The sequence below is a fragment of the Onychostruthus taczanowskii genome, unplaced genomic scaffold (genome assembly GCF_017590055.1).
Source record: "Onychostruthus taczanowskii isolate IOZ18803 unplaced genomic scaffold, ASM1759005v1 scaffold38, whole genome shotgun sequence".
Classification (NCBI taxonomy): Eukaryota; Metazoa; Chordata; class Aves; order Passeriformes; family Passeridae; genus Onychostruthus; species Onychostruthus taczanowskii.
The window spans coordinates 7,582,794-7,602,110 of record NW_024501237.1 but is presented as its reverse complement, the minus strand read 5'-3'; the positions used below and the strand labels follow the sequence as shown (position 1 = coordinate 7,602,110).

Below are 19,317 nucleotides of genomic sequence, written 5' to 3'. Positions count from 1 at the left end.
GGGGGGGGGGTGGGGAGACCTAATTGCAGTCTGCAACTTCCTCATGAGGGGAAGAGGAGGAGCAGGGACTGATCTCTTCTGTGTAGTAACAGTGACAGGGCCTGAGGGAAGGGCCTGAAATTGTGTCTGGGGAGGTTTAGTTTGGATATGAGGAAAAGATTCTTCACCCTGGGGCACTGGAACAGGTTCCCCAGGGAAGTGGTCACAGCACCAACCTGACAGAATTCAAGGAGCGTTTGGACAACACTCACAGGCACAGGGTGGAATTCTTGGGGTGTCCTGTGCATGGCCAGGAGATAGACTTTGATGATCATTGTGGGTCCCTTCCAACTCAGGGTAATTCTGTAATTCCATGACTCATAATATAAAGGCAGCCTGTTGTCAAAATGTACTGGTCTGTGTTTTTCGCAGCAGCCTGTGCTTGTGTCAGTGCAGAGAGACTGCAGAATCACAGCCTCAGCTTTACTTACCTTTCCCACTGTATTGTTGGTGAAGAAAAAGAGAAACTTCAGCCCATGGCTTGAAGGCACACCCTCCTATGTCACCTTTATCTCCACAGCCCCATGTGTCAGATTGATGGAAAATATTGAATATTTTTATAAATACTGTCATAACATCATCATTTGGATCCTCAGACTCAAAAGCCTATGAAAATAAGAGCATGAAGGTTGTCTGGTACTATCTTGCCCCTTCCCTAGTTTAGCCCTATAGTGACTGGGTTTTCACACCTATGCTTTCCACCAACAAAAATATCAGCAGACCTTGAACAATTTCCTTTCTGGTTGAGAATGAAAAACAATACAAAATAGTCCTCTTTTTAAAACTTTTTATTCATGGCTCAAAGTTGACTTCTGTTCTCATGCTGTCAAGGAAACAACCATAAACCAAACAAAAGTCAAAGGAATCTTACCTTTCTTCCCTAGGAACACTTGAGTGTTGACTCCTCTTGGCCACTGGCTACTCCAGATGAGACAACTGGCTCCAGATGCGTACAATTGCTCTGGCTAATCATCTCCCTTTGGCATGGCATGTGCTATCACCTCAACTGTCCTTTCAAACCAGAGGGGTTGTTTCTTTCATCATAGGTTATATACCACAAACATGAATCTAACACATTTACAGTTTATGCTAAATAGAGATTGGAAAACTATACATGGAAAATCCGCAGTGATGTCTGTTGTACACGAAACATTACTTCTGCAGTATATTGAAATAGGCATTCACAGAATCACAGAATAGATAGGGTTGGAAGGGACCCCTGGAGTCCAACCCCCCTGCCAAGGCACATACAGGAGGTGACACAGAAACACCCCCAGGTAGGGTTGAAATGTCTCCAGAGAAGGAGACTCCTTCTACTACGCAAGTAGTAGATGACACAATTTTGAGGATTTCTGTTTGGGTCAACAGAGAGGGGGAATTGTGGGAATCCATAGGATTAGAGGATTTTAGGAGAGCTGGGAAAAAGAAAGGCCTCAGAGACAGTAAGGATAGTGAAATGCTAAAGCAGCAGAAAAGATATATAGGCAGTAGCGAAGACGTGAGAAATAGAACAATAAAGCTGTGTAGTTTGGCTTTCTAAGTTGCAAAAGGTATATTTTAGTAAATATTTAGAAGGTTAAATATGAATGGGGCTCTGTGCTTTGTCTTTTATAAAGGAACCATTGTATGAGAGAAAAAGCTGCTATTGTTTTTAACCAAAGCTACATGTGTGCTTCATGTGGTTAGATAGAACTACTGTCAATATGCTTTTGCTCTATGTAATTAGCTGAAACTGAGTCTGAAACTATCTTATAGTACGTTGCAACATTAAGTTTCCTCGACCTGCTGTCTGGATAGCGAGCTGCTCGCATCAATCCTTTGTCATAGCCATGTAATGAGACTGATGCTGCTTGAATAAACAGCCCACAACACTATTTAGATGTGGTCCCGTTAAATTCGTGTCTGTATATAAACGGCCGGCGTCATGTTCCAGTACTCTGTCACCCTCAGCGTAAAGAAATTTTACTTCATGTTGGGGTGGAACTTCCTGTGTTTTAGTTTATGGCCTTTGCTCCCTGCCCTGTCTCTGGGGACCAATGAAAAGTCTGGCACTCCTCTTGGCACCAGTTTTGAGATATTTGTGTGCATTAATGAGATCCTCTCTCAGTCTTCTCCAGACTAACCAGGCCCAGCTCTCACAGTCCCTCCTCATAAGAGAGATGCTCCAGACCCCTCACCATCTTTGTGTTCCTTCACTGGACCTTCTGTGATAGCTCCTTGTCATTTTTGTCCTAAGGAGCCCAGAACTGAGCACAGTACTGCAGGTGGAGTCTCACCAAGGCTGAGTAGAGGGGCAGGATTCCCTTCTTCAACCTCCTGGCCACACTCTTCCCAATGCACTACAGGATACCATTGGCCCTCCTGGCCACAAGGACATACTGCCAGCTCATGATCATCTTGCCACCCACCAAGACTCCCAGGTGTTTCTCTGCAGAGCTGCTCTCCAGAAGGTCACCCCTCAAACTTTGCTGGGACTTGGGGTTATTCCTTCCCACCTGCAGAACCCTGTATTTGCCTTGTTTAAACCTCATTAAATTTCTCTCCAACTCTGCAGCTTATCAAGGTCCCATGGAATGGCAGTAGAGCTTTCAGGTGTATCAGCTACTCTCCCCAGTTTTACACCAACAGGAAACTTCCTGAGTATTGTTCTTTGCTTGTATTACAACAATCCTTAATATTCCTGAAGTAAGATTGGTATTATCAAGGCTTTAACTTTACTCAGATCAGGTTCACTGACATGAAAGGAAGTATTTCTGTGAACATGAGTAGGAGTTAGATAAGGGTTAATTAAAGAATGCCCTAGAGTTGTGTGAGCTTTTGCTTTTAGTAGTGACATAAAAAAAAAAAAAAAAAAAAAAAAAAAAAAAAAAACGATAAAAATTCAGAAGCACTGTTTGGATAGCCTTAAACTTTTAGGTTCTGAACAATAATCTTCTCACAGGATTTCAGAACTATAGAAAAGCACTCTGCAAGCTGGGAGGATTTTTATGCTGACATAATGGTTACATTGGGAATAAAGGGTGAAACAGAAGTTGCAAAAGCTTGCAGATCCTAGCAGAGAAACTAATTTCAGCAATAAGAGGAACTAAAACAGAGGAAACTGAAATAATTTGATTTCCTTAATTGCAACTGTTTCTCAATAACAACAGGCATGGAAATTTTCAGTAATTTTGTAAGAGGAGTAACCTGTGAATGGCAAAAGCATTCTTCTCTTTAATGCACACAGCTGGCAAGAGAAGAGACAACCTGTTCAACACAAATCATGTTCATTCTACCTGCAAACTGCCTTAAAAATACAGCCCCTTTTCCTTTGGTAAAGCTCTGGTTCAGATTTTCATTGTCTCACCTCTACATCTGAAACTTCCTCTTTCTGATTTCAACGCATCTACTTTCTCTCCCAAGAAAACTGTTTAACACAATGCAGAAAAATGTATCTTGCTGACTTAGTGCCTCTATAGTATTTTCATACTCTGCATCCCTCATCTACCTCTACTGGATCAAATCTTTTCCATGTTATTACCCCCTTCCATCAAAGCACACACTGCTCAGTGCTTGCTTGCAGCTGACCAAGAAGAGGTGACTCTCCAGCTGCGCTACTCCAGGTGCTCTCCAATACTGCGCTACTACTCCTTCCTCTTTTGCCACATTCCTTTTGGAAATGAGAAGCTTCCTGTAAAGAGAATCTACAGTAATTTCAAATTTTTGCTTAAGACTTACTGATGCCTTCTGATAAACCTAACAGCTGACAGTGATCCTTTATACTTATTCCAAAGTTTCAAGCTCAGCTGGATGCTACCGTTGGTTTTACATTTGCTCATTTTCTTATCACCTACTGAAGTTAGAAGATTTGTGAGGGCAGGGCTTTGTTTCCTACAGTTTCAGACACTGTTACCAGATAAGCAGTTCAAGCCTTTTAGAGGTGTGTGCTTAAGATCTCAGCTTATGTAAAACCTGGGACATACATGGCTGAAATTCAGCTTCCTCATGTGTCCCAGAAATTGCTAAGCATGTATTTAGTTTTGAAAAGTCCCTGGTTTTCCCCTTCAGTTGCAATAAAGCCGTATGCTTCCTGGCCAGGTTTGCTGCCTGGGGGAGGTGGGAACAGATCCCTGTGATGTCTTCTACATACAGTCACTTTTTGTATCCTTTGGCTCATTCTATGAGAAAAAAGTAGAGTACTTAAAAGGATCAGGGACAAAAAATGGCAGTGCTGCATTACAATCCACTTGATTAGGATGATATGTCTACGGTTTTGTTCCCTTCTGTCTTCAGTCATTAGCTGCAGCACTGCAGGGTTCAGCACAGTGAGAATCTCTTCAGTGCACCTTTTTATTCATGAAGAATTGTCACAAGACAAGCTTGTGGAAAATCAGTAGTTGTATGGTTGTACACAGAATACAGGTGTGTGCACCCGGTTTTCTTCCCAAAGCCAAATTGCAGTCCTCAGTCTTGACACCAAAGAAGTCAGCTGTGCTGCAGAATGTGACAGCAGGAACAAAGAAATTACTTTTGTGGGATACAGAGGACTAGATTTCTGGGTAGTTTCACCTTCTCCCTTTCTGGTGTTTTAAATCTTTTGGGGTGCATATTAAAGGCTGCCAGTAGATATATATAGATATAAATATAGAATTTGTCACCAGGTGATCGTTCTCATGTGACCAAGGCAAATTTCCTAATAAAAGTGAAGATTTTTAATTTAAGTATTCTCACTATTATTTGTGGAAAACTCAGTGCAGCTGCACAGCAAATCACTACTAATCCATCATCCCCTGACATCAACAGTTTTCAAAGAAAGCTCAGAAGGTGCTCTTATGTGGTTTAGAAAGGAAATAACAAATACATGCAACTAAATAAAAAATAATTGGATGAGCATGCACATGCTGCTTTGGTGTCATGATAATTTTAATTAGCCAGAGACCAACAGTAGACCATACAACACTGTGAAATCATAGAGAAAAAAGTAGGTCTGTAGGTCTGTTGGAAATAGATTTGTCTATTTATTAAATTCTCTGTGTGTGTGTGTGTGTGAACGAACAAACATGTCAAGCCATAACCTGTAAAGAAGGAAGGAGTTAAGCAGAGAACAGAAAATAGCAGAAAAAGGCAGGAGGAGGGATGCAGCAAAGAATCAATTAAGAAATGAAAAAGAGGTTCAAAAGCAAGAGAAGAAAGGCCAGCAAGAAAGGATTTGGATATCAAGCGGCAAAGGCCACTTCTCAACAAGCAGTGACAAATTGCTCAATCTCCTTCCTTTCAACTGAAAGGAACTGATGGCAGTGGTATTGGGGAGCAGGAGATACACCCTGTACAGAGGTGACAGAGGCCACAAGATCTTAGTCCAGATCACTTGCACATGCAGGTCACTGCACCGTGACACACCATTGACAGTCAACAAAATAAAACTATTTACTTTAGAGATTAGCCCTGGAAAATGGGACAACCATCCAGGGACCCAATGGCCTATGACAAAAGCAATGTCACTTCTCATTATTTGACTCTTTCATGGAGTAATTAATCTTTTCAGAAAGCTTCTAGGCAAGAAACTCTTAGATTCATTTCCCCTTGTCCTCACTGGAGAGATTTTCACTGGGCAAGGAGCCCAAGTGATCTGAAAGAGTGTGGCCCCTCAGAAATCACAGGCTGCTCAGGATGACTGAAGGTGGCAGAAGCAAGCTCTTGGTACGTTGAACCCTGCCTGACCTCAGAGGAGGCTCTTCCTTTATAACAGCCTCCCCTTCATTTTCTGAGGCTTAAATTATCACTGTGTATTTCTTTCTTAGAAACATTTTAACACTGACATTATATGGCAATGTTAAAATTGGAATGTCATTTCAGGAAAACCTATAGCTAGCCATGAAAGAAAAATATGAACTACTACAAATAAAAAGTCAGCATGAAAAACCTCCATGGGAATAACACATAGGTGCCTGTAAATAATACAAGTAAAGGTTTAATAGAAAATAGTCACAGAGAAAGTAACAATGAGGAAGCTGATAAGGAAAATTTGCAAGGCTATATGTGTAGACATGGAGGAAGTACAAGGACCTTATGATGTGACATGCTTACAAAATATGGATTCAAGCATACCTCTATAGCAGTGAATTTGGTAACATCTATATTAAGCCACTATGGAGTTTCCCTCTTACCAACATCTACCCAGTAGTTTCAATTTCACACAAATCAGTTGCTTTCAGTGATCTAAAAACTAATCAAAACAGTATTATGTTACTTCCTGGAACTGGTGCAAATGCCAAAAACACACTGTATTTGGAAAAAGATTTTGTTATGAAAATCTCCGTTTCTTCATCCTCTTTTTCCAATCAGTTTTACCTTTGATGCTTAGTTAGAACTTCTGGATCCCTTGTTTCTCTTGCTATCAAAAGGAAATACTGCATGTAATTTTTCAAAAGACTTTATCAAAGGATATATAATGTAATTTCTTAGCAAAAAGTGGAATCTTCTCTTTATGCCCATAAACACTGGGCACCTGGCAAGACGTGTCTGAACCTGGGCTACAGGTTTTCACTTTTCAGAACCAGTTATGTTTCCCAGAGCAGGTGGAGGGGCAGTGCTTGGATGTACCCCTGGGCTTCCAGGCAGGCTCTGTGTGTTGGGCTCCTCTGAGCAGGTACATTTATTTCTCTGTGTCCCACTAGAAGTCTTTAGCTGGACTGCTTAAGGGTTCCACATTAAATAAGGTACCGCACATGGGACAGAATTCAGGAGTCACTGACGTCAAGACCACCTTTTGTCGTCTTTTCAAGTCACCTAGAAAAGACCTCCAGAATTCCCTCTGCTGCATGATGAAGACTGAGGACTTCACCAAGAGTGACAATGAGTCCCACTTTTATCTGTTTTCCTTAAAGACTGCATCAACTAATATTGCTTTGCATTTATTTCTTACAGTTAGAGTTCTTGTCTTTATTTTCTTCTTATTTAAAAAAAAAAAAAAATTAACCACATGAGCTGGAAACGGGGCAACATTTTAAAACACAGCTACCTTTGGGGCAAAAAAAAAAAAAAATTAACCAGGTGAGCTGGAAACGGGGCAACATTTTGAAACACAGCTACCTTTGGGGCAGTTTTTCAGTATAGGAGGATATAATACACCTCTGCACTGTACCCCTGTGTATTGTTTAATTATTCAAAAGGCCAAAAGCCAGACAGTAGTAAAAGATCAGATGCACAAACCTGGTAGTGACACAATTTGCTTAAGTGGAGACCTTCCGACCAGTATTTTTTTATGCTTTCAGTTTCTGCCTGTTGTCCAGGACAGGCATCTTAATAGTACAGATCTAAGTGCTTCAATATGATATAATCCATGTCCTCCAAATTGTCCCTTGGAGCTCTCTGGAAGGCTGTTAAGTGATATGCTCTTTACAAGTGCATGGCGGCCTTGTACAAGACAGAACATTGGGGAGTATCAAGACTTGGGGAGTTTCTGAACATCCTCCCTGACTTAAAAAGCACAAAGCAGGTAGGTGGAGAAGGGAAACTAAAGAATCTCCCAGATAAACTCCTCCATTATTCTGGTCATTTTAGCTGATCACTTCTACCCATTTTTTACTCACCACCTTAGCTGCTGGTCAGGTCTGGCAAACAAACGAGTTGACTCCACATATAAGTGGAGGTTAGATGGCTGAAGCAAAATTTGAAAAAAAATAATTAATAGCTCTGGCTTAGGGGTTGCCAGAAGAAACCTGGGTGCTCCAGGCCTGCCCTGCTCTCAGCAGCATGGAATGCAGCAAGGATGAAGCACCAGCAAGTAGCTCAGGGGAGAATTAAACAGCCTCTTCACTGATCTTGGGACTTAGGTTTCGCCTATCTTACAGGGATTCTTTCTGCCAGACAAGGCACTTGTGTCCCAGACTGGTTCTTCATAAGAGTTTGTATTAATACAACACAGAAACGTTCTGTGCTCCACAGTGGGCAGAGATTCAAAGCAAAAAAAAAGTTGGAGGAAAATGAAACAAGTTCTCCCTAAACGAGATTAATCATATCCACTGCTACAATTGTTTTCTTACTGAACACACAGCTTCCAAACTTAAACACCATCCTTTCTAAACCCTGGGCCATGTATGCTGAAAGCCACTGGACAGGCTTTCCTTGGAGTGCCTAGAGAAAAAGAAGGACATGGCTCTGTTAGACAGACTTCAGCTGCATGTGCAGCTGGGATTAAAGGCAGTTTTCCATTTCTGATCTTTGGTTGCTCCCTTTCTCCTACAGATAGTGGGACTCACCCAGCAGACCCCCCTGACACTGCCACATTGCATTTGAACTGCATGAGACATCACCAAAAGCTCTCTCAGCTTAAGAAAGAGCCCAAATCAGTTTAAATACCCCAGAAAACTAGCAGCAGTTGTGCAAAGAGATAGTACTTTATAATCCATAGCCAAAACTATGGTGTTTGTAGGATTGACAAAACAGGGTGACTACATCCTGTGGATTCAAATATCTCTTCCCAACACATTAAAAAGAGGAGTAGCCAAAGTAAGGCACTGCTTGTATTTTCATTCTGCAGTGGCACTCAGATTACACCTGTCACTAACATTTGATAATGACTGCTAAATTGTAAAAACTGAAAATATGAGCATGTAATAAGTTGTAGGGTTTTGTTTTGTTCTGGGTTTTTTTTATTTTTAATTTGCTCGAGTACTGAGCTATTCTGAGGTTTGTCTCTAGTAAAAAAAAAAAAAAATCTTTTTCTCAAAGGATATAGTCAGGGAATTTTTTACCATAGGAAAATATAGTTTGGAGGGTTTGTTTTTTTGGGGGAGAACAGATTCAGTATCACACAGTGAACCACAATGGAACTCTGTGATGCGAGGATGAGAAATGGAGATGCTTAGGCAACATTACCTGCTGTGTCTTGTATTGAGATTCTCTTCACCATACACAATGCCTATGGATAATGCAAGAATCTCATCTTAACTTTGGTCTGCTCCTCACTTGTTCCATCACATGTTCACAAGCTATACCTAGGAAAAGCTCAGCATCAGGAGCCATTCTTGGAGTGAATTGTTCTTCAAGTGCTAGAAACAGTTAAAGCTACAGAAACAGGAAGGAAGGAACAAGTGAGACCCTCCCACAGAGACTAGAACCAAACAGTCTGCTGGCAAATCCTGAATAATAAAGATGTTAATTTATGTAGCCTCAAAGATTTTTGTGGGTGTCCAGTTTCCCTTCGTGGCATTAGCCATGGCTCAGGCAGACTGAATAAAAACACCTAGAGCCTGAGCTCTGCAAAGAGCTCGAGATCACTTATTGTTGTGTGCTTGTCACTGCAGGTCCCCAGGAAAGAATGCCAGGGCTGCACATGACCACCCAGTAGTACTGCTTTGATCTGGGTCAAGCCATGGTGGTTTTGGCAGATTAGCCAGAGTACACAGCCCAGAGTGCTTTTAATGCTGGTTTTGTGTGAACAAACAATGCTTGATCTGACAGCATGCTAATACAATGGTGTAATACAACACTATTACAAGTTAATGTAACAGTATTACAAGTTACAATACAAGTTAAACATACTGCTTTTGAACCAATCTGAATCTTCCGAGTGAGTTTACACTGAATCACTGCTGTGTTTCATGCAACTAGAAGCTCTCCAATCCCAATTTAGAAGTTTGAAAATTGGATTTACTATATAATCAATAGATGGCCTCAGCTGAACTCTTGAAAATGAATCTGCTCAATGTACTGCACATCACCTGGTACACTTCTATTAAGTACATCAGTAGAGAAGTATGTTGCAATGACAGCTGGAATTTCTGTAGTCCCTCTCCCTCTTGCTTCAGCAGAAGACAGAATCCCAGTAGGGTGAAAAAGGTTGAGCATATGGCTAAATCCATTACGGTTGTTCTTATAGTATTTAACTTCTGTCCGTGGGCTTGTTTAAATGCAATCTGTGATGCACTTTCTCTTTTTCCCAGCAAGGACCACTGAGATGGAACATGTACACAGGCTAAAGCTAGAAGTGATTCAGTGGAAAAGAGGAACTCAAACTGAGTTCTGCATCTGTCAATGGCCAGGAAATATTCTATACCTCATAGGAAGATAAATATGCAGCTGAGAGGCAATTTTGTAAGAGTTATGGAAACAGCAATTCTGGGGCCTGTTACCACAACTATCTCAAGAAAAGAGTGCTCCATGTTATAAAGCAACATGGGAAGGGGAGGTTGATTCTGGTGTGAGAAATGCTTGCAGAGACAGTTGGCTCACAAGCAGCCAGGATGCAGAAGTCTTCTGCTGTTCCTGCAGAGGGGGTGAATAAACAATGGACAGCTGATTGCAGCTGACACTCAGTCTCAGGAGACTGGGAAATTCACTGGGAAAGCAGCAGGATTAGGCTTGATAAGTACATGGAAGAATAGCCTCATTTTGAGGCTAAAGAGCAAGTGTGGTTGCCAATAAAAGAACTAAGATAAGCAAGTAATGTATCATGGAGAACATATTATGGCTGATGTACAAAATGTCCATTGTAGCTGATCAGCAAGGCAGGACAAGCCACGGGCTTGCACAATGAATTAAGTACCAGATTTCATTTAAAATACAGGGAGGAAGAAAATAGTAATCAAGAAGTCTCCATTTTCTCCCAAAAAGGATCACTCTAAAGAGCTTCTATAATTTTAAGGAGAGAATTTCCAGGACAGTAGACTAAGTTTAGCAGCAGTCCCCTCTGTGCCTGTCAATTTCAGCCTGACCAAGCACAGGATTCATGACATGAAAGCTGGCCAAGGCCAGGCAGAGCTGCAAAGAAAGTGCACCAAAACTTCTCCAAAGCTGCTGTCAACCCAAAGCCACTGTCAACCCAAAGCCACTGAGCTGCGTACTAGTTAAAGTTAAGAAGTTAAATCCCCAAAACATTAGATATCCATTGAAGAAATAAGAACCATTATTTATATACCCACGAGACCAGCTACTGCATAAGGCTCTCACAACTTGTAAAGCTTTTATAACAATTGGTTCACAATGGAGGCTGTAAGGTGAGCATAGACTCAAGAACTGGAATATGGAAAACAAAGTAAAAAAAGCATGCTATGAGCAAGACATTGATTTTGAAACACTAAATACTTTACAACATGAGCAGTAAAAATTCTGTGTCCCAACAGGAGTCTCAGGAACAGCAGCTCTGTTTTAAAACCAATGGTCTATAGCAAACACGAATGGCCAGATGTGGGTAGAAATGCAGATATAATCTCTGCTCTTAGGCGTGCAGCAATTCTTTTGCAGACTGAAGTGAATACACAGCCTGCTCATAACAAAGCATCACAAGTGCAACAGGCAGAGATTGTTCATGTCAGAGCAGTGGATAGAGCACAGTGGCACCTGGGCAGATCTCTGACTGCAGCAGATACACATGGCAGGCACTGCATCCAGGTGCACTGCTGGAGGCCCTGCAACAATATTTCTCCATTGGACTTTCACTGAGCTAAAACACTACCAAGAATCATAGTTTAAGGTTGGAAGTGACTACAATGGGTTGAATTTCAGATGTTTCTTCTCTGCCCATGTCTCCAGCTTATTGAGGCTGTTCTGAAGGGCTGCGCAGCCCTCTGAGGTACCAGAAACTCCTCCCAGCTCTGTGTCATCAGAGAACCCACTCAGGAGGCCTCTGCCCCTTCATCCAAGTCATTAGTGAGCAGGTTAAACAATACTGGGCTCAGTGTTGAACCATGGGGGACACCACTGGTGACAGGCCTCCAGCAAGATCCTGATCATGTCCCTCTGGGATCTGTCATTCAGCCAGTTCTCAATCCACTGTCCATCATTTAACCCACACTCCTTGATTTTGCCTATGTGGATGCTGTGAGAGACAGTGCTGAAAGCCTTGCTAAACCTGACGCAGACATTCACACAGGGTTGGCCATGTGGTCAGGAGTAATTGCCACGAAGACTGCTCTCCTGGCTGTAAGTAGCTGTCTAAGCAAGATCAAATTTCCATTGGAGGCATAAAGTATAATCCAGAGAACTGCAGGTTGGTTACTTCCTCCTTGGCACATCAGCAATTTTTAGGCATACCACCAACAATACTGGACTCAAGACTAACTACTGATTCTTCTCAAAGGAGCAAGGTATTTACTTATAACGTATATACTTGAAGATCTGCTGCCAGTTCTTCAGCATTGTTACTTTTAAGTTCACATTATTCCAAATATAATTTATCTGAAGAGGCAATCCATTTGCCTCCTGTATTTCACATGAAGAATCATCAAAAGCTTAACACAGAGTATCTCAATTTTAGCAGCTGTTGGTATGTGTGTAATCCAAAGGAGGACTAAATCCCAGACAAACTTTTGTCTGATCTTTCAGGTCCTTTACATGATTTTTGAAGTACATTTTTGAAGTACATCTGAAGTATATTTTTGCCAGTGGATCCCAGCAAGACATGACACTAATGTTTTTAAGAAACTTTCCCAGTAGCATTTTATGGCAGAACTGTCCAAGACAAGAAACTGTACATTAGTGATACAAGAAGTTTCTAAATCAGTGAACTACTGTTCTACAAAAAATTCCTTTTTTTCCCCCTTCATAAAATAGTCTCTGTATCCTTTCTGATTTTTTAACAGTCTTTTCTGTTTCAAAATCCATTTATGCAAGGTATTTGTCAAAGCTTGTTCACTTGCTTGAAATCCATGAAAATACTACATGTTATTAAAATCAGGTCAACACTGATTTAACAGTCTCTCAGGGAAGTTTTGTGTTTGACATTAATCTCCACCACTTCTGGCAATAGTAGCCTTATTTAAGATCAGTGCCTGAGGCCAAAAAGGAAGGGAAAGCTCTTTACTCTGAAGACATCTAGGGCAGAGCCTCCCCCGTCCTCTACAGAGAGCTTTGCAGTGATGTTGAGGAGACATGAATGAAAGGCCTAATGAAATATTAAGGAGAGACAAATTTTTTTGCTTATATAGTTTTGGCAGTCCTTCAGCTTAAATCAGAGAAAACCACCTGTAGCCAAACTGAAGACTTATTTTTGAAGAGTCCTTGGGACAATGTGCTGCAATATTAGTATCTCTTCAAAAAGGCTAAAGTCCATGAATTGGTGCTTAAAATATTTTAAGTTGGAAAGACATTACCCTCTGCATACTCTAGTGGTTAAATAGACATTGACTACATGTACAATAGACTTGGAGAGGGGTGTATGGATAGTACATCTGCCTTTGTGGGTTTCTCCAAATCATAGAAAAAATGAAGTAACCACATTTCATAAATTATGCATTTATCCCAGTCATCTCCTTTGTTGTTGTTTTTCTGGTTTTGCTTAGCAAGAATGTTATTGAGTCAACTGACTCCTGTTTGCATGTTGGAAACATTAACCTCTTGCACGCTAGGAAATTTGGTTTAATATTACAAAGCTTATGGTCGGAGGGTTTTCAACTCATTTTTCTTTCTCTCCTTAGTATGGTGTTGCAGGTAACACCAACTGATCTGTTGCTGTAAAAAAAGAGCATCAGATCATTATGATCAGAAAGCTTAGACTGATTTTCTGATTTCCCAAATTGTGTTCCAGTAATGGCTCACTTAAATTTGCTACTGGTCCCTGTTGTTGCCAGTCTAGTCACGGAAGAACAGTTTTTCTTAACTATATCATTGGCAGCAAGAATAGAAGTGTGTTTCCCAGTGTAACAATGATTCTATACAGGCTTCAACAGTCTGACAACAAAAGTCAGGATCCTGTAGAGAGGCAAACTTCTCAACAAAGAGGCTCTAAAGAGAGGGGAAATAAAGAAAGAAAAGGGAATGGTTCAGAAAAAAAGAATCAAGAAATTATACATCACTCAGTCATGTCTAAAAATTCTGTCTGAAGCACCTTTGTAAGTAGGCCTGTAGTATAACATGACTTCATACCTTTAGTCAGCTTGTCTGTAGATATGATGGAGACCATCAGATGGGAAACTTGGCCTGTGTAAACGTACATACATGGGCTTCAGTTTGCTTCAAGTATATACAATTTCAATTTTTATTATACGTGGTCCTGCCTGTCACTTCTAGTCCTTCAGAGCCATTGACTTCCCCCTTCCTTCTGTTCTCCCCATTTTCTTTCTAGCTTTAGTTGAGTGTAGGAAATAATAAAATGGATAGTGGAAAAAGTGAAACATAGATACGCAAAGCAGTCCAAGCTGACTGTGCTTCAGCAGCTGAACTGCAGTTTGTTGAACTCCTGCTGAATTTGTTGCGAGGGAATGCTAGAAACACGTTTCCTTGCCAACAAAGGAATATTTTACATGAACCAGATTCAGTGCTTATTATGCAAAGCAGCCATTGTCACACTTGGAAGCATCTTGTTTCTAATGCATCTTGAAGGAAAATTGTTTGGGTTTGAGCTGTGGAGAACTCTATAAGCAAAGCTTTTATACATGCTTTATCTCTGTTACAGCTTCAGGAATCAGCTAAACATGGAAACATATTTAAAAACAAAAAAAAATCTCCATCTGTAACAGGATTTTTCAGTGGCTCTGACCATTTGTCACTGATGAAACAACATTTGGAAAACATTAAGAAAATGTCTCAGGGAAAAAGCTCCCTCTTTGGTAACCTTAATTTTCAAAGGGCAGAAAAGAGACTCAGGGATTGCCAGAAGTTGTTATCTTCAGTGTGTCGGTTCCCTTTATGCATCTTAGACTGCTACTGGCTTTTGAAGGTTATCATAAAATGAAGATTCCTTTTTGGGGGAAAACCTTCCAATACTTCTGAGTTTTAAGCAAATACATGGCAGGGCCTCCCTTGGAGTGGACAGCACTACCTGAAAGTAGAGATGCCGTTGTAAAGGAGCTTATTAAAACATTTCAATATGCAAGAGAGTAGACTGAGAATGACCCAGTTCAGGAAAATTATACAGCATTTAGTTCATTGCCATTTTTCCCACTGAATAGCAACATAAATGCTCTCTTAATGTGTAAGACTTTTAACATCCATTTTTGAAAGCCAATTTTTGCCTGGAATGAGATTAAGATTCACAGGATTCAAAAGCTGTTGTTAAGAGTCAATGAATGCTACAAGTGGTTTTTCTCAATTGTTTTCTCATTTGATAGTTTTCCCTTTCAGGGATGACTTCTCACTGAGACATCAGCCCCTACATTATTATCAAATTGCAAAATGGTTGAGGACATAGTAAATCTACTAGGAAAGTGGAAGAGCTCTTTTGTTAAGCAGGAAAAAAATTGCAAAAAAGTCTTCTTAGACTGTTTCCATGGTCTTTGAGACCTCATTAGAAGTTACTTTGTTCTTCTTTGAAAAATATTAAAGTATTGGTACTAAACTAACATCCTTAGAATGCAGTAAATTTCCTTTAGAAATGAAAATTTTCTCTCAAAGTGTTGTAATTTTTCTTCTCTAGCTTTTTCTTCAGATAGCAAGCAAACAAGCTGCATTGCAGTAATTGGAAAAGAAGAAATTCAAATATTCCATTTTTGCATCCTGAAGAAATGGAAGCCAAAAGAGTGTGTTGTTACTATATTTAATTCCTCAAACTTCATCCTGTGGCAGAGTTTGCCAAGAAAGTGCAACACAGTAAAGGTTGCAAGATGGTAACCCATAGTTCAGGGAAAATCAGAAAGGTAAGTTCATTTGCTTCAGACTACCAATATTAGTTGTTGGGGTAGGATTTTTTGTTGTTGTTTCTTTTTGCTTGTTTTTTGTTTGTTTGTTTGCTTGTTTGTTTTTTTTTTTTTTAATTTATTTTTAAGAGCCTGGTAGTAATAGACTCCATTATATATTTCATTTGCAAGAGCAAAATCTCTTGTGCTGTGGTAGTAAGTTCCTCATTACTAAAATGAATTTGCCTCAAACCCATTAAAGCAATTAGGAAAGGGTAAGGGTGACAAAAGGCAAGCATTTGATCAATCAGGCAGAGTGAAGGCATCTAACTATTAACCAGTAGTCAAACCATTTTGCTACTTTTACTAATTTCAGGGGCGTATTGTCAAAACTAGTGTCAGCTTTTACCATCTGCAAGGTAGGCTGGACACTTAATCTCTGTTCTGGCCTGTACAGAATAAACTAACAGATTACACATCAAATTGCATAATTATGAGCCAAGAACATTGTGCAAACCTGCTGTAATGTTGGTTTCTTGGAGGAAGTTAGAGAATGATATTTGATTTTGCAGATGCATTGGAACCGGCTGGGCTGATTACACCAGCAAGGTGTATGTACATACAGCCAGGCTGTCGGAAGAATAGATGACTTTGACTTCAGGGAGGGCAGATGTCTCCTCATTCATTCTCACAAGGACTAAAGTTTGTATTATAGTTCTAATAATAGAAGTAAAAGAGACGATATCACCAGTACTCTTGATAATAACTGTTCTGTTCACATATTGGGTCAGGTAATTTCTGAGATAATTCTAGCTGAAGTTGTTCAGTCTAAAATAGGCATTAATTTAATCCATTAGATTTGTCCATTACCTCCTATCTTGAGACATTCTTATATTTAGACTGACCAGCATGAGATGTAACATACACTGTTAGGAAAATAGCTGCTTTCAACAATGACTTCAGTGAAGTGAAAACACATGCTAACTGAATTCTAGTGCATACAGGAAAATATGCTGGCAATTGCAACAAATAAAACACACAGTAACTGTACTGCTGGCATTCTGCAATGGCTGGGAATATAAAGAAAAATTATAGATGCCACTGCTGAAGAGGAAATCTACGGAAAAATCCACCTAGCTCCACAATATCATTTTACATTCAAAAGCACACAAAAATATCAGGGAAGTAGCACCAGGTACCTCATGTCACCATTTTTTCTCAAGGGATGGAGAAAAACATTCATAAAGCTCAGGTCATCCATCTGAGGAAAGCTCAGAGAGACCTCTGCTCTGAAGGATGTGTGAGCCTTTGAACAAGTCACATGTGTACTACAGGGAAGCTATGAGGCAAAGGGATAAACTAGCACTAAATTGTATCTCTGATTGTTATAATACACCTTAAACTTTAATAATTCTTAAAGAACTTCAATCTGAGCTAGAAAAAGCAGCATACTGTAAGAGAAGTTTGCCCATAAATATCTCTCCTAGCCTTTATTTAAAGCTCAGAAACTTGGCTGACCTGGTAACCAGGAACAAATTTGGTTTACGTCTTTGTTGCTGATGACATGTCAGCCAAGATTCTGACTATTATTTATTGATTTTGCTCAGGTCATTTATGCTGAAACTTCCAAATTATTGGTGCCAGATTTTTAACATTCTTGACAAGCTTTAGAGAAGTAGCTATAAACTACTGCTTTATTTTCACAAATGCTATCAGAACAGGAACATAAAGAGTAGAAACATAGAATTCTAAACTTAGGGCACAGCGCTGGAAAAGCAAAAAAAAAAAAAAAAAACAACCCAAAAAAACCCAGAATCTCAGGGTATTGGGACACAAGACAGATGATGGACTTTGGACCTGGTTAACATAAGAGATTTGATAACAGGATGCCTTGGCGAGAGCAAACAGAACTTTGAGGATTAAAAGAAGATTCAATCAGACTAGTTTACTGGAAAAAGAAAATTATATCAGACTTCTGCAAGCGAGAGATGTTTAAAATGCATAAGAATGTTTATATGATTATTAACCCAAACACTGTAGTAAAACTTTACTATCCTCCCTAAAATAGTATATGAGCATTTGTATCCCACAATAAAATCGCATTCTGATCACTGAATCAGTCTTCCCCATCTCTCTTAATTGCTGACAGTCGCCAACAACAACAAAAAAACCCCCCAAAAACCAAAAACAACAACAACAAAAAACCCAACCAAAACAAATGTTTTTGTTATCTGGTTTGAGAATTTGTAATTTGAATTTTCTCTCATCCTTGGTATCTCAAAATTAAAAAATGAAAAACCCCAACATGTTCTATTTCAGCCCTATTTTGAAAGCACAGACATTTAGCCTGTACTGATTTACTCTGCTAACCCTTTCCTTGTGGGCATTTCCTCAGCAGTAGCACTTGAGTACAAAAGTGCTTGTTATATTCTATCATATTTTTAGTACTTGTATTAAAGTGCTTTTTTTCTCAAATACAGCAGCATCTATTGTCCTTTTAATCAGAGACATTTGCACAGCTTGACACACTTAGGCAGATAATACAGTTAAGTATTTTATTTTTTCAGTTCTTCCGGCTAAGCAGTTACAGAAGAGCAGGGCCACCTATACCCCAAAACACTTGCCATGATACTGCAGAATAACCATCTCTCAAGACACTGGGCTGAAGAAAGCAGTAGTAAACATGCAGCATGAAACTTCTCAAGATCGACTTAAAAGAAGTTAAGAAAACATTTCTATCTGTCCTTTCCCTGACACTTGGATTACTGCTAAAGCTTAGAATTCTGAGACTCAGATTTTGCAATCAGTAGCACTATACAGGCTCCACCAGCTTGGCATTTAAACTGATCTTCAGTCTTACCAAGGGAATACCATCTAGGCCTAAACAACTCTTAGATTTCTTTATGATTGTATGAACAGTGAGGTAGTGAAAGAGTGAAATAACTTCCAAAACTTATTCCATTTCATTTGTTGAGACCAACATAAAATAGCCACTGTCACTTTAGTCATTCCAAAGCCTATTCCCAGAAACATTGCCACTTCATTACAAAACACTGCTCAGCTTTATCAAATCTTGGCCACCTTAATGCAAAAATGAAAATCTATCAGCAGGACAAAGTAAATGTAGTACAAATACTATAATGTGCATTCACAGAGCTGCCAGGCCATTCACTGCTGTGCTTTCTTAGTTTCAGATTCTTTGGTGACACCAAATCTTCCTGAAAACTTCTGGCCAGCACAAAGAACCAAGGTGTTACAATGGATGGTTTCTTGGTGCTCAGTGGAAACCTGATGATAAGAGCAGTGTTTTGGTGTTATTTTTAATGCAGTAATTCCTCCATTCTGGTGTGCTGGTTCTCATTGCATCTGAGAAAGTAATGGAAGAACTTTAGGATCAAGACTCTATTCAAGAAAAGCAGTAAGAGTAGAGTTGTTTCAGCCAAGGTGGTCTAACACTGTCTTCCCTTTCTCCTTTTTATTATTTCACTGTTCTCTGCAAGTACAAAGTTCACTTTTCTGATAAATCACTTCCTCTGGCAACCCGGTAGAGCTGTTTGACTCCCTGGACTTGTTCCTGATCTCTGCTAGATTGCATTTTCTGCCTCTGCTTCAGAAGAAAGTGCTTGGAAGCTTGCCCCATCCTTTTACCAGCTGATCTAAGAGGAGATACTGCTCCTCTGTGCAAACCTTCCCGCTATTATTCTGTGATAAGAGTTTCAAATAGGAACTCCTAGGGAAACAGCTT

At 39.9% G+C, this 19,317-nt stretch overlaps 1 long non-coding RNA gene across 2 annotated transcripts in view; it reads right to left on the bottom strand.

The window, feature by feature from the left end:
- LOC121339938 overlaps window positions 1–19,317 on the bottom strand; it is a 64,487-nt gene that overhangs the window by 20,492 nt on the left and 24,678 nt on the right. The window contains exon 1 of one of the 2 annotated variants that reach the window (XR_005953235.1): window positions 471–595. The exons of the other annotated variant lie outside the window; for it this stretch is intronic. This is a non-coding gene — a long non-coding RNA (uncharacterized LOC121339938). Of the gene's footprint in view, window positions 1–470; window positions 596–19,317 lie in introns of those variants that run through there. 2 annotated transcript variants of the gene reach the window in all.